This window comes from Phoca vitulina, unplaced genomic scaffold (assembly GCF_004348235.1).
Source record: "Phoca vitulina isolate PV1807 unplaced genomic scaffold, GSC_HSeal_1.0 scaffold61, whole genome shotgun sequence".
Lineage (NCBI taxonomy): Eukaryota > Metazoa > Chordata > Mammalia > Carnivora > Phocidae > Phoca > Phoca vitulina.
Genome location: NW_022589764.1, coordinates 5,965,421 through 5,982,078, shown reverse-complemented (window position 1 = coordinate 5,982,078; position 16,658 = coordinate 5,965,421).

Sequence of the window (16,658 nt, the reverse complement as noted above, 5' to 3'; positions counted from 1 at the left end):
GTCCATGAAACATGCACCAAGATATACCATGACATAGGCCTTAAAAGGGAAAAATCAACAAATTTAAAAGAACTAGAGTCATACAGTTGTTCTCTGACCAGAGTAGAATTCAACTAGAGATCAATAGCATAAAAATAACAGGAAATTCTCCAGAAACTAAACAACACACTAAATAATCTATGGGTCACAGAAGAAGTCTCAAGAAAAATTTTGAAAATATATTGAAATGAATAAAAATCAAAATACAACATATCAAAATTTGGGGGACACAACATGCAGTGATGAGAGGGAATGTTATGACACTAAATGCATACATTAGGAAAGAAGAAAAGTCTTACATCATTAATCTAAGCTCCCACCTCAAGAATCTAGAAAAAGGAGAACAAAATAAATCCAAAGCTAGCAGAAGGAAGGAAATAATATAGAAAAGAACAGACTTCATTAAAATTGAAAATGGAAAAGAAAAATCAAGAAAAAAATCACCAAAACAAGGAAGTAGTTCTTTAAAAAGATCAACAAAATTGAAAATTTCCTAGGAAGGCTGAAAAAAAAATAGAGAAGATTCAAATGACCAATATCAGGAATGAAACAGAAATATCACCACAGACCCTACAGACATCAAAAGGATGATAAGGGAATACTATGAAGAACTCACATGCAATACATTTTACAACCGAGATGAAGTTGACCACTATTCTAAAATATGTAAACTATCACAATTCACCTAATATGAAATAAATAATTTAACTCTTAAGGAAATATAATTTGTAATTTGAAAGTTCTCCCAAAAGAAATTTCCAGGCCCAGATGATTTCCCTGGAGAATTCCACCAAGATAATTTTTCTCTTAAAGAAGAATGAATACTAATTATAAACAAACTCTTTCAGAAAATAGAAGTGGTGAGAACACTTCCAAACTCATTTTATGAGCCTAGTATTATCCTGATACCAAACACTGATAAAGATGCCATGGGGGGTTTAGTCTCCCCATATATGAAAGGCTGTTTCAGTATAAGATAACTAATCAATGTCATCCATCATATTAACAGCCTAAGGAAGAAAAATCACATTCATTTGATCAGTGCAGAAAAATCATTTCACAAAATCCAACCCCAATTCATGTTAAAAATTCTCAGTCAAAATAGATAGAGGGGAAGAGATAGAGGAGAAGTTGTTCAACTTGACAAAGAGTGTCTCCAAAAAAAACACACAATGAACATTATACTTAGTGGTGATTGATTTTAAAATTGAATGCTTTGCCACTAATATTAGGAACAAGACAAGTATGTCTGCTCTCACCACTCTTATTCAACATAGGCTGGCAGTTCTAATTAGGGCAACAATGCAAGAAAAGCAATAAAAAGAAAAAATAAAACTCTATTTTCTGATGACATGATTATCCACACAGAAAATTCAAAGAATATTAAAAAATAACTCCTAAAACTTACAAATGAGTTCAGCAAGGTTGCAGGACACGGTATAAACATACAGAAATCAATTGTAGTTCTACGTATGCATAGACTAGCAATGAACACACAGGCATAGAAATTAAAAATACAACACCATTTATAATCTTTCAAAAAATAAAATATTTAACAAACCATATACAGGATTTGTAAGCTGAAAACTACACAATGCTGATGAAAGAAATCAAAGAAGATACAAATAAATGGAGAGGCATATCACATTTGTGGACTGGAATTCTCAACATAGTAAAGACTTTCAAAGAAAATTCTTTAAAATTTATATATAGGATTAAAGCAATTCCTGTCAAAATCCCAACAAGATCTTTTATAGATATGCACAAAATTATTCTAAAACTTATATGGAAAAGCAAAGGAGCTAGAGTAACTAAAGTTTTGAAAAACTTTAGGATGCACTGGAAGGAATAGGGCTCTGCAATTTCAAGACTTCTCATATGTGTATAGCAATTAAGACTGTGTGGTATTTGTAGAAGGATGGATGTACAATATGGACTGGAATAGAAAACCCAGAAATAAACCTATACAAATATGATTTTTCACATAGCAGCGAAAGAAATTAAGGGGGATAAAGATAGCTTTTACAACGAATCGTACCAGAGCACCTGGACATCCATAGGCAAAAACATGAACCTTTGCCCTACAATACACAAAAATTAACTCAAAACAAATCGTGGGCATAAATGTGACATGTAAAATTATAAAACTTTTAGAAAAAATAGGGGAAAGTATCTGGGTCTAGGAACAGGCAAAAAGTTCTTAGACTTGATACTAACAACATGATATTAAAAGGAATAATTGATAAATTAAATCTCATCAAAATTTAAAACTTTGGTTCTGCATAGGACCCAGTTAAGAGGATGAAAAGACAAGCCACAGAGTGGAAGAAAATATTTGTAAACCATGTCTATCATAAAAGGCTAATATTTAGAGGATTTTTAAAACTCTCAAAACTAAGCAATAAAAAAACAATCCTTAGAAATTGGGCAAAAGCCATGAACAGAGAGCAGACATTTCACCAAATTAGATATATGGATGGCACATAAGCCCATGAAAAGATATTTAAAAGATAATTAGCCATTAGAGAAATGCAAATCAAAACCATACTAAGCTCTCACTGCATACCTATCAGAATGGCTAAAATAAAAATTAGTGGCAACACCAAATGCTGGTGAGGATGCAGAGAAATTGGATTACTCATATATTGCTGAAGGGATTGTAAAATGGTACAGTCACACTGGAAAGCAGTTTGACAGTTTGTTTTAAACCTAAACATGCAACTGGCACTGCACTCCTGGACATTTATCCCAGAGAAATGAAGGTTTATGTTCAGACAAAAAACCTGCATATGGATATTTATAGTGGCTTTATTTGGCAACAACCAAAAAACTGGAAGCAAGCCAGATGTCCTTTAGTGGGTGAATAATGGAACGAGCTGTGGCACATCCATGCCATGGAATACTACTGAGCAATAAAAAGGAACAAACTATTGGGGTGCCTGTGTGGCTCAGTCGGTTAAGCCTATGACTCTTGATCTCAGCTCAGGTCATGATCTCAGGGTCCTGGGATCAAGCCCTGCATTGGGTCCACACTCAGTGCAGAGTCTGCTTAGGATTCTCTCTCTTCCTCTCCCTCTGCCCCTCCTCCTGCTCTCTCTCTCTCTCTCTCTCTCAAATAAATAAATAAATAAATCTTAAAAAAAGGAACAAACCATTGATTTACACAATATCCCAGATGAATCTCCAAAGCATTATGCTGAGTGAGAAAAGCCAATACCTAAAGGCTACATACTTCACGAATCCATTTACACACTACTTTTTAAATGATAAAATTATAAAAATGGAAAATTAAATGGAATTTAAAAAAATACCAAAGCCACATAAATAATAGTAGATGAGGTTCTTATATCTAGGGGACAGTCAGGTTGACAGCAACAGACCCAAATGCAGGCTAATTCAGGAGTTCGTGCTGGTAACTCGAATACCACAAACAACATTGCCATTAATAAGGTGTTTTCCCCAAAGGATTAACAACTCTTAGTAAAGTTCTGAACAAAACAACATTCGATCTCCTCTCAGTTGACATGGTAATTGAGTTCTTGGAAAATACTGAGTATATTAAAACTATACAAACATTATTTTGTGTTTATATGTAAAAGGGAGTTGGTCTCAGCTCAGTTAACAGTGCCCTCCAACTAATATGACAATCAAAAACATCTCCAAGGAGCAGTCCATTTTCTTGACATTAATGCACGGAGGCACCAGGAGTAATCTCTCTGCACCCTAGTCACCCACCCACTGCAGACTCTGTAAGGTCGAACCCATAGGTCAGGGCCAGTCAAACTTCACTGAGGTCCAGGGGTATTTGGCTGGTCAGAGGCTGGCCTAGGTTGTCTGAACCAGACAGAAGGTAGCTCACACCATGGTCATTTGTGAGCAAAGACTGTGACCTCCCCCTATCCTCATTATGGCTACCAGGTAGCAAAGAGGACCTGCCTCTGGAACTTCACTGCTGCCACCACCCAGCCCAGAGTGGCTTCTCTGTGGGACCAGGCCCATTGGACAAACGTGTTTTCATTCACCCAATGGCCCTCATCAACAACTGTTACTGGGGCCTAGAGTGGGTCCAAGCAACACTGTGCTAAGTGAGAGTGAACAAGACAGGGTGTATGATTTCAGAGACCCTCCGGGGGGCCCTGGAAACCCAGCAGGGAGGTGGTGGAGGCCTGAAGCCAAGCTGCTATTTTTACCCTCTTGCTACCTCTCCATCCTCGCATGGAGGAATTCTCTTCAAGCCTCTGTGCCCCTCCAGGCTTCATCAGTGATGGGAGGCCCAGGTTCCCATTGTGCTCAGTGCCCCCAGAACTGCCCTGATCTTTACCTTTTTACCCCCTTCTCAGAGACCCATGCCCAGATGTGAGGCTCTTTCTCTCCCCACCTGTCCTCCCTCCAGCCCACAGGAGTTTTACCAGTTTGGATGGTGGGAAAAACTGGCCCCGACCCATTCATGTCCTTCACACCAGGCCTCAGCTGGGATGCTCAAAGGATAGAATTTGTTTCTGTTGTTCTCAATGATCCTTGGTACCTTCCCTAAGGTGATAGAGGCCAAGGTAGAGTGTAAACAGGATCATTGGACAGAAAAGGCATTGAAGGGAAACCAAAATAAAACATTGGTTAATGCCACTCAGGAACAATGCCGTCACTCAAGAAGTTGTGATGGGAGCACACTGTAGGGTCTCAGAGATGACCTGCAGGGTGGACGTATGCCTTGAAACAGATAGGACAAGTGCTCTGGGCATTTGGTAGCTTTTGGTCAGCTCTAAGCCTTGGCCACCCTCTCATGACAAACAGATCTGCTCCTCCCTGAGTGTTTCTGCCTCAGAAGGAGGCAGTGCACCAGGCCTCCAGGCCATGCAGCAAACCAAGGTCGACATCCTGGTTTTCCTGGGAGCTTGTGTTATGCCTTCTTGTGTGCCGCCTGGACACTGTCGTCATTAGCAAGATGGCTCTGGGCATGGGGCAAAGCATGCCACCAAACCCAGGTGTGAGATCTGGCTTTATAACCTGAGGGACTAGAATATCAAGGGAGATGGGTGAGGGCTCCCCACAATTCAGGACCTCCCAGGGTTTGGCAAGAATTTCCCTGGCCCAGGACACACCTTCTTTGCTTACCAGCCTCCTGGGAGGCCCACTCCCCGACATCAGCCAGTTCATACCTGTGATGGCCACATTCTACATGTCAACTCAACTAGGCCATGGTACCCAGAGATTTGATCAAACATTCTAGATGTTTCTGTGAAGGTATTCTTTAGATGAGATTGACACTTTGATCAGTAGACTTTGAGTAAAAGAGATTTCCCTCTATGAGGTGGGTGGGCCCCATCCAACCAGTTGAAGGCCTGAGGAGAAAAATGACTGACCTGCCCCAAGGAAGAGACATTCTGCCTTCAGATGACCTTTGGACTCAAGCTGAAATATCATCTCTTCCCTGGGTCTCCAGCCTCCTGGCCCACCCTGCAGATTTGGGACTTGTCCGCTTCCACAGTCATGTCAGCCAATTCCTAGAGAGACAGAGACAGAGAGAGATATTCACATCCCATTGGTCCTGTTCCTCTGGAGAACTGTGACTAATACAGTATCTTCTGGTAGTTCCTGCTAAAATGTGTCCTTTGAAAGTGTCACAGTGACAGTTCTCCATCAGGTTAGCGTGCTGAGCATGTGTTTTCACCAAGCCTCAAACTCTCTGACTTCAGGGCCACCTGAGACACACACACAGGACAGGAGCTCGAGTTAAAATCTCAAATGTTGGGGCGCCTGGGTGGCTCAGTTGGTTAAGCATCTGCCTTCGGGTCAGGGCACGATCCCAGGGTCCTGGGATCGAGCCCCGCATCGGGCTCCCTGCTCAGCCGGGAGTCTGCTTCTCCCTCTCATCTGCCCGTCACTCCCCCTGTTTGTGCTCTCTCTATCAAATAAATAAATAAAATCATAAAAAATAAAATCTCAAATGTTTACACAGCTTTGCCGTGTTTTTAAGGACGTATTTGCCTCTAAGACTATCCTTTGTAGTTTGAAGTTGCAATAATGTCTAGAAGAAACCCATTGTCAATTTCTTGCATCCCTTTTGATGGTCCTCATCCAGGGAGGAGCTGATCTTCTGGGCACAGAGTGACGGTGGTATGGGCATGCCATACCCCCAACTACGGGCATGTTAATGAATGAAAGTTTCCCTCTGCTTCTTTATATTAATGCAAGCCATAGCAACCTTAATCTTCAGGCCTAGAAACACTCTGCATTGGACGACCACTAGGACCTTGCAAAATGAGCTAGAGAAACACTTCATTCTGAAAATCAAATGAACCAAGGCAAAAAAAAAAAAAAAAAGTGTTTTAATTCAGCAGTTTTGTAAACTGGTTTAATGATTGACTTCCGCACAGCCTACGTGATGGATCTCAAGGTCTATTGAGGTCAGGTAGGACGCTGTCCCAGCCCCGCGCTGGCTGGTTGTGTGTATGATGGGGATGGGGAGGTAAACTACAATTTGGCCTATTTTGTGTGTTTTCTTCCCTAGGTAATCCTCACTCAACAGAAAGTACAGCTCGAAGACCCCCAAAGTCTCGATAAGCTAGATACGCTCAGAGCTATGAACGGTCTGGTTGCTTTTGCTGTTCTGTTGTAGGATAAGAGAAGTAGGGAGGGGAATGGCTGGACGAGGCCGGTCCCCGGGCTCAGGGAGCCGCCTGCACAGCTGGCCGCGGGCCGCCTTTCGAAGCCAGATGGGCCCTTGGAGGTGCGTGCTGCTCCGCCATCCCGGGCCTGGGGAGGGAGACACTTTTACCTGGACCTGCGCTCAGATCATCTTATGTCCTCGGAGCCTGAAAGCCGAGCTGACTGTCACTTTCCTGGGGCTATTGTTACGGGAGAAGCCTGTCAGTCTCCCCCTTGGCAGAGCACCCCTGGCTTCTTGCTAAGCCCAGTAGTCGTCCCCCCCCGTGATACACGGCCTGAGAAGTCTGGGCTAATCCTCATAGGATGGGTGGCCTTTGTGTTCCCTCTCACGGCTTGTGAGACAAACCCGGCAGTTTTCATTGTTCCGTAGGTAGCAGGGACAAGGGTGACGCAAAGGTTTCAGGGAGGCTCTCAGCTCCCAGGGAGCACGTGGCAATAGTCAGGAGCCCACGGGCACAAATATCGTCAGGAATTAAGGGGTCTCAGACCATGGATGCCTGCAAACACACAGCTCACCAAGCGGAAAGCTGTGAATCCAGTTCCACCCGTGGATACAGTTTATTTAATCCCCAACAGTGGCTCATTTTTTAAAGATGTAGTTACACCTTTTTTTTAATCAGGAAGTTTTACACTAAAATCTGCACTTCTGGCTTCCTCGGAAAAAACCGGGAGACCTGGCGGCATTGGGTTGTAATCCCCGAGGCAGCTGCAGGCTGGCACCCGGGAGCCAGCGCCCCCTTCAGGTAGGGCAGTGGTCCTCAGAGCGCCCTCCCCAACCCGCAGCCCGGCTTTACCTGCTAGAGACGCACGTTTTCAAACCCAGACCTGCTGCATCAGAAATGCAGGTGGTGTGCTGACAACCTTCCAGGGGATTCTGATGCCTGCTAGAGTGAGGACCGCTGAGGTAGGGCCTGGGCTCTCCATTTCCCACAGTCCCCACCACGCCCTGCTGCCCCTTCCCAGCCCACCTCCCGCAGCGACGTTAAATGCTCCTTCCGTCGGCCTCTGTGTCTGTGACCACACACATCACGCTGCTTTCGTGTCTGGTATTTGGGGCATATTCCCCCGCAGACTGGCTGCAAGGCGAGGCGTCCTGTTCTCTGCACGCACGGGGGGTGGTGTTTCCTTCAAACAAACAAACAAAACCCAAAAACTTAAGTTTTACACAGAAACATTAATAAACAATAAAGTTCTTAAAAGGGGGGGGGCAGTGGGGAACGGTGAGGGCCTCCGGGCCAGCCCATAAAGCCAAGAGTCACAGAGTAGCACCTAAGACTCCAAGAACAAAGATCCAAGAGGAGCTGAAAAGGGGCACGTGAGGGGAGGTGGGAGGAGGGGACCCTGGATCAACATCACCTGGATCTAGTGACCTTATTAACCACCCGGGGCTCCTTGTTGTCCTGGTGGACATGGCTCAGCACAGCCGTAAGTGGTTATGTGTGTTTAGATGTTTCTGGAATCTGTTCCGGTTTGTGTATTTTTCTGTGCGCTCACCCTGTCTCCGCTTCAGAAGACAGCTTCCCTCCCTACTGCCCAGGACAGGGAGGGCCCCTTAGCATCTCCAAGACCAGGGGAGCCTGGGCACACTCAGGGTCACCACGAAGAGGGGGTGGAGCAGAGGGAAAGGTGGACAAAGACCAGGAAGGATGGCTAATGGCTGTCATGTCCCTGCCTGCCCCCCAACACCCCAGCGGCCTGGACTCCTGGCTGCCTTAGGGAATCTGGGCAAAGGATCTGCCCAGGGTCTTGGAGGAAGGAGCGGGCAGGCCCAGAACTCTTCCTGCTTAGACATGAGCTGCCAAGGTCAAGGGCATGTGGGATTTGTCTTAGTGCCCCAGCCTGGCACTGTGCATTTCACAGAGCAGACACATCCTAGGGTTTGCTGGGAAAAAAGGAAATGAAACCGTGCTGAGTGGACGTTGGTTGGGGGGTGTTCCTCCTCTCACTTGGTCATTCAATCCTTCATCCATTCATTTACTGTGTGTGGCACAGAGGTAGCAAGCCCTGCTCCAGACGCAGGTGCGGCAGGTGCTCAGGGACGGCCCAGTCTAATAGAGGAAGCCAGGCACGCCTATCAGCACCCGCGCGCCCCAGCCAGGAGAACGAAGGGCTGGGGGTGCCAGGAGCTCTCAACCATTTCACCCATGGACCTACCAGCTGGCTTGTCCTGTCTCAGAATGGGGGTTCCTTCCTCGCCAACCCCGTATGATGTGGGCCACCTCCACTTTAGGAAAGAAAAAGGAAGACAGAAGGTCTCTAGTCTGTGCAAGTGTGGTGCTAAGAGCCTTAGACCCTCACCACCCGGAGGGGAAGGCGTCGCTGCATTGGAAAGAGGATCGTAATTACAGCGGGGACAGCTACTTATAATCAATATTATGATGACAGCAGCAGCAGTAAGAACAGCTACTTCATTTCTCATGTTCTCACTAAGACCCTGGGTCAAGGTCACATTTTCTGCATTATGGCATTTACTCATCCCAGCCAATGGAAGTAGAGAGTTTATCCTGAATTTATAGGTGAGGAACCTAACATTAGGGTGTGTAGGCACCTTTTCAAACTCAGTGAGGTACTTCAGAAGGTACCTCAGCAAAGGAGAGACAGCAGTGGAAGAAAATGGAGTTTGAGGCCAATGTCCTGAATTTCATCTGGCTCTGTTAATGATTAGCTGCTGGGCCACTATGTACAGCTGCCCAGGTAGTGCACTGCACAACTCCAGGAGGTGCCACATTACAGTGTGAATGTACAGTGTGAATGCTCCAAGTTGTGCAATGTGGTGGCTCTGCTTAGCTCTGTGACCACCTAACCTCACATAGTTTTGTGAGGGCTCAAGCAGGTGTCTGCGCAAAGACTTTGTGAGCCGAGCCGGGAAGTGCAAGTCAGATACCTGGAGCTCTAAGGGTTCTGTCCCTGCCTTTCCACAGGATGTCCCCTTGATGGAGAGTCTTCCATGCATCACCAGGATTAGCCAAGACCTGGCTGGCAGAATTGAACACTCTCAGAAGGGCAGTTTTCAGCCCTTTTTTATATGATGGGGCTCATCATTGCCCTGTCGAGAAGTCGTATGGATGCTGGGCTCGCTCCCCCATCCCCAGAAGCTTCCAAACAGTCTCAGAGGACTCAAGCCTCTTAGTGATTGTTCTGCATCAGGGTTGGACACGTGGGTAGACAACTTTAGGGGTGTTCTGGAGGCCCTGGGAAGGGTGGCTGATGCAGCATGCCAGGGCCGAGCTGGGACCCTCCTCCAAGCTGACTGGTCTGGGGGTGAAGACCCCCCTGCTGGGCCTGGGGATTTGGGGGTGGGATTTGGAGATGCCTCATGATCCCTGTTGCTCAGTTGAATTGAAGACATGTCAGCAAGGTAGCTCAAGGTCGGCTGCCTTCTCCCGTGGGCCTGGCCACAAGTCTGCTCAAAAGGCCAGGTGGAGCGGGAGACGATGAGAGAAGGGAGCCCAGAAGGAAAGAGGGGGGTTCTCTGTGGCTTTCCCATTCCTGGGTCCCGGTCTTCCTGAACCCAGATATTTTGGGGGGTTCTCTGCGCCTTATAATAAATGCACCTCATTTGCACACCTTCCTTCTATTTTTTTCCCCATTTGAGTGGGTTTCTGCTAATGGTGACTGATAGCGATGACTGACAGAGCTGCCGACTTGACCCCCCCAACTCCTCACCCCTCTTGGTGCGGGAGAGAAAGATGCGGAAGCCAAAATATCAGACTTAATTCCCCAACCTTAGGTTTAAAATATGGGGTGCAGACATGGAAACTCACAGGGCTGCCTAGTAACGGCCGGACATGCATGTTCCTCATCTCAGTTAATTGTTACAATATCCCTTTGAGGCAGTTATTGTTGCTGGTTTATAAGTAAAAACATTGAGGCTCAGAGAGGCTCAGCAACTTGCCTGCAGTCACACAGCGCCTGCTGAATCCATGCATGTGTTCCTCATCCCGCTCAATCCGTTCCCCAGTGCTAAAGACCCCTGGTCAGAAGGGCTCACGGAATTCAAAACATTAGCCAGAGCAGGACTCTGAGGAGTTTACTGGTCCTATTAAGGCCCTGACGCATGTTTTAAATTTCATTTTCCCAAGCCCTGGGGAAGACTTGCTAAGACAGCCGAGTAGACAGCAGCTGTGGACACAGATCACTTCCTAGGGGCCCCACTCGGTGACTCTCCTCATCAGCTGGATCCTCTGTGCTGCTGTGGCCATTGCTTAGAGAGGAGACGGCTGTGATTCTTAGAGCCCCCCTGCTCTGCCCCCCAGGCCAAGTACGGTCCCAGACCCCCAAGTCAGAACCACCAGGGGCATTTGCTGGACGGCGGTTCTCCGGGTCGTCCCCCTCCCCGACTGGGCTGCATTGAATCAGAGCCTGCTAATGTCAGTCCCCGGATCTGCACACTTGAAGGCAGATGCAAAGAGTCTTATGCAGACTTGGGCACCGTTTTGGACGTTGAGGACCCCATGTCCTCCAAGTGAGCCAAGAGTCCTCCTCGTGGGACCTTCCCAAGTGTTTCGCTTACATTCCTTTCCTTCATTAGTGCTTTTGGTTTCCTTTGGGGCACTGCCTGACTCGGCCAGGGAGCGCTTGGGAAAGCAGATGCAGTTCTGCTGGCCCACCATCCTCCAGGAATGCGGGGGCTTCGTTCTGGGTGGCTCTGGGCAGTTTGCCGTCCTGCTGACCGAGAGAGTGAAGACCTCCAGACGCAGGGGGGTGATTTCCAGGGGCTACAGAGGCCTGGGGCCCGAAAGCAGCTTTCCTGGCTGGCTGGTCACTGCAGAGCAGCAGAACCCCCTGCAGAGAGCCCCCACCCAGAGCAGGGTGCAGGGAGGGGTTCCCTTTAGCATCTTTACAAAGGAGGGTCTGCAGCAGTCAAGCTGGACAGGACAGAGGAGCTGAGAGGTCAAGGTGGTCTGGTACTTCATGCAAGTTTGAGAAAAGCTGAATCATCCATCTCGGATGTGGGGAGCAGGTGTGCAGACTAAGAGGGTCCCTGGTGGTCAGGGACTGAGCCACCCCTCAGCTCTAACCCGTGGAGCCACATGGGAATGCAATGTGAAAAGAATGTCTCATCTTTCCACAGAAATTGGAAACGCTGATTTTATGTGGCGTCTCCCAATTTTCAACAAAATGTTCGCGACGAGTTTGATTTACAAAGTACATTCTATGCTGGGCAGATGAATATATCTGTTGACCGGATGCGGCCCTCGGGCTTTGTCTAGGAGGCCATGATTCTGCAAGGGGCGAGCAGAGCTGGGTCAGACGCGTGCCCTCTGGCGGGCAGCCTCCCAGGCTGAGGCTGGAGGCCGTGGGAGGCAGAACCACCAGGGACACAGGCGGGGGTCTCGATCGGGGGGATGGGGGCGGGGAGGGGTCTTGGCATCAGGTGGGCCCAAGCTGGCCTGGGGAACATCCTTGGTGAGGAGCCTTCATTTATTCTTTCAACGAATATCTGTGGATTCTGCCATGCGCCAGGCCCTGGGATATGGTAGTCTATTTACTTTCTGTGGCTGTCATAACAAATCACCACAGACTTGGTGGCTGAAAGCAGCAGAAATGTATTCTCACAGTTCTGAAGACCAGAAGTCAGAAGTCAGTGTCGCCGGGCTGGAAGCCAGGTGCGGCCCAGGCTGTGCTCCCTCCGGGGACTCCAAGAAGAGGATCTGTTCCTCGCCTCTTTCAGTTTCTGGTGCTGTCAACATTCCAGTTTGTGGCCCCGTCCCTCCCATCCCTGTCTCTGTGGTCACACAGACCTTCCTCTCCTGTGTCTATCCAAATCTCCTTCTGCCTCTCTCTTTGAAGGACACTCTGGATTTGGTGTAGGACCCACTGGATGATGCAGGATAATCCCCCATCTCCAGATCCTGAATCCTATTCGCAAAGACCCTTTTATCTTATAAGGTCCCATTGAGAGGTTCCAGGGACTAGGACTTGATAGCATTAGGGGACAAAGATTGTTCAGCCTGTCATAGGTGGTAAAGGAGAAAACAGTGAGTCTCTGCCCTTGTGGACCCGACTTTCTAGTGGGGGAGGCAGGAAAAAGCCAAGAGGCCAATAACTGCCTAAAATAATGTCACACTATGCAAGTAGGAGGAAGAACAATCAAGCTCCTTTAGGTACCCTCAAACCTCAGGGGTGCTCCAGGGGACGGGAGGGGAGCCTTGCCCCATCGGGCCTGCCCTGGCCTCCCTCCAGCCAATCAGGCAGACCCAGCGTGTCCCCAAGCTGCACCCCTGCGTCTCTTACCTCACACCTGCTGCAAGTGTGTGCGGGAGCCCTTGAGACTTGGTGAATGAGAATGTCATCTGGTGGGGATTGAGAGCACAATAGGGACGGGACCTTTCCAGATGTGGGCCACAGTCAGCCTGGTTGCTGCCAGGCTCCTGCTGGGCTTACCCTGGTGGATGAGAACAGACTTCCTGCAGCACACTTCCTTTCTGAGTTCCAAGCCCCACTGGGGAGATTTTCTGGGCTCCCAGAGGCACGCATCAGGGATTCCAAACCTGCCGCTCCCTGGGCAGGGAGCAAGGCAGGCATAATGGCAGCGACTTCCACTGAGGGAGGACTCCTCGTGGGAGGGCCTGGCAGCCCCTGTGCAAGCCTCCCAGAACAGGCACCCGCGCCTTGGGGTGTCTGACCAGGTGGAGCCATTTAACCGGCGAGCCCAGCCTGGGAAGCACACCTTGGAAGAGCCTGCTGAGAAAGGGCCAGAATGGGGAGAGTCTCCGCCACCTCAAGGTCACATGATACATTTCAACGTCTGCTTTCTCCTGTCCCACTTGATCTCCCCTGCCAGGCACACACCCTGTTTGGCACGTGAATTTAAGTGCAATTCGTAGACAAAACCTCACACCACCCCCTCCTCCCCTGCCTCCACCCTCTGTCACCCTGACGTCTCCCCTCCCGGCCATTGGGAAACTCCGGATGGGGGCCGGGTCTACCCATCCCCAAGAGCAGCGGGAGCTGAGCCTCTCCCTCCTGCCCCCAGGAACGTGGGCTCCTGACAAGTCAGGCGCTTGCTGTCTACGTGGTGAGACATTCTTCACCCTCTCTCAGAAGGGAGGAATGTTGGGGCAGGTCCACCGAAGCCAGGGAAAGCCCGAGGCTCCAAGGCACCCTGGGGGACAGGGAATCGGGCTGGGAACATTTGGGACCTGGCCGCAGTGCTGGGAAGCAGCTGGGCATGGTGGCTTCAGAAAGAGTGGGGACAGCGGGACCCTGCTTACTCACCTGACCTTGACCAAGAGCCCTCGTGGGGACTCTGGAAAAATAAGAATAAGGCCACCTCTCTCACCTGGTTGTTATGAAAATTAGATCTAATTTCAGCATAGCCCCTAAGACATACTAGGCACTCATTAAATGGGGGAATATTATTGTCATGGTTCATGCGACATGACCTTGAGAAAGTCATTCTATCTCTCTGGAATTGCTTCCTCAGCTGTCAAATGAGGCATGCTCAGGCTCTTCGGTGTTGTCGTCTTTCAAACGGGAACAGTCATAGCTCATCCCCCATCGGTTATCACGGGGGTTCCACAGGTCAGTGGGGCACAGAGCCCACTGCTACTCTGCATGCCGGGACACGCCATCCCTCCACGTCTTCCCAGGGGACGGCAATGGGCCCAGGATCAGAGTCCAAGCAAAGGGAATGGTTTGCAGGAAGCCCAGTCCAACCCAGCCCCGAGCCCAGGGTCACAAGGGCCCCACCCCTGGCAGCCACCCACAGGCCCACTCCTGCTCAGCCGGTCCTGCTGTCTGTTAGACTCGGGGTGGGATATTCGGGCAGGACACATGCGCAGGGATGAGACAGGTTCTCATTTCAAAGACGAGCAAACTGATGTCTAGGGAGGTTCAGTACTGTGCCTGGGTCACATGGTAGATCAGTGAGGAGCGGAAAACTGGAGAGCTGGTGTCCTGAGACTCCTGTGTCCCACAGGATGGGAGTCCCAGCATCACCTAGGGAGAGGGCATTAGACCGCCCCAGCCCCTGGACCTGGAATGCTGGGGCAGCTGGTGAGTCACTTCCCAGGGCACCACGAGCACAGCCCAGGCCGTGGCGGGCACACAGAGGCCCGGAGGCCCAGGTGCGGGTCCTGGTGACGCACTGACCTGCGGACCACATAGGCAGGAGGGAGCACCCGGACCCCGCCGACCCTGCCGGAGCTCCCAGGGCCTCAAATATCCAGGAACCTGGAGAGGAGAACCCAGCCCGAAGCAGAGCATCTGCGAGGAGCTGCTGTCCCCAAATTGTCACCAGGGATTCACGAAATGGAGTTATTTCAAGAAATCGTGACGTCTGATACGTCCTGGACTGGCCTGGCTTAGGGAGTTAAGTTCCATCCCCTTTTGAGGTCCGTAGCCCACAGAAGGACTGGTCCGAGGCCACCTCTGTCCCCTCCTGCTCCTTCCTTTTCTCCAAGCATCACCTGGAAAGGGCTGGTCGGAAAAACACTTATTGATTCTGTTGGAAGAGTCCACTGGGCATAGCTGCTCCGACGTGGTCTCTGCCCCCCCCATTAACCACTCCCCCCCAGTCCCACTCCCCTTAGCCTGGCCTCCGTGGGCTGTGGCTTCCCCACGTGACGGAAGAGGATAGCACTGTGCAGAGGTCATTTCAGCAAAGACCTTGGGCGTCCAGGCCCAAGGACAGGCTGCAGGGCCACAGCATGCAGAGTGCCCAGGGCGTGGGATGTACTCACAGGCTCACCTGTTCCAAAGTCTCCCCCCCCAAGCAGACTGGAAAGTTTCCAGTCTTGCGCCGTTAAAGCAGGGCTGCAGTCTGGACACATGTGTGAACATGGTGTGTTATTTGATTCATGAACACACTGCTCTGTGGTCACCGAGCCCCTGTCCATTCCCCCGCACCCCGGGAACACAGCTAGACCTCTTCCCTGTCTCTCCTGCCATTTGGAGCGTTGCTGACTTGGGACCAGTGGAATGTGGGAGGAGGTCATGTGAGCAGCTCCGGGCTGCCCAGGAAAAATGCCTGCAAATCCGCTCTGCCCTTTCTCCACCAGGGAGGAAGTAGAGAAGGCTCCAAGGTCTGGAGAGGGCGGAGCCCAGGATGGAAAGATCCCTGATCTCGGAGAAGCCATTGGCAAAGAGCCGCCCAGGAGGGCCTTCCAGCCAGGAACCCTGATGTTGGATCCCTGCCTCAGGGAGAGGAAACTTCCAGAGCTTCAGGCCAGGGCCAGGCAACTGCAGAGCGCAGGCCAAATCCAGCCCGCTGCCTCCTTTTCTATGGCCTGTGAGCTCCACATAGTTTTCGCATTTGGAAAAATGGTTTAAAGAATAGAATTTTGTGACGCACAAAAATGACGTGACATTCAAATTTCAGTGTCCGTGAATAAAGTTTGACTAGAGCACAACCCGCCATTCATTCACATGCTGTCTGCAGCTTCTTCCACAAGGACAGAGATAAGGAGTTGCAACGGAGATTGTATGGCCTGCGAAGCCTCAAATATTTACTCTCTGGTCCGCAGAGATGGTTGGCCCAGCCCTGCTTCCTCTAACCAGGATTTGGGGGCTGTTTGTTAGGAGAGTTAGCTTACCCTGGCTGACCCAGCTAAGGGACTTTTCTAAAGAGATACGTTGAATCCTTTGAAGACTGAGGTAAAAGGCAAAATTGGCTTTTGGAGGATGATGCTAATCCACAGTCCCATTGAGGCTCAGGAGCAGGACCCTCTCCCACCACTCCCCTGGCAACCCTGGGTATGTGATGCGCCCTTACCTGTGAAATCAAGTAAGAATTCCATCCTCCTAAGATTGTGGTAGTGCTGATACGACATCATCAACTCACATCGCCTGTAGTTGATAGAGTTGGTATCTACCTTTGGGTGCCTGGGGGTCCTTCTCAAGACTCTTATAACACGTGGATGCTTTTAGTGCCTAAGGCTAGCCCTGGGAAGAAGAGCTCCTTACCAGGTCAAATTTTACTGCCTGGAGAGTATCTGTGGAAGGTGCTT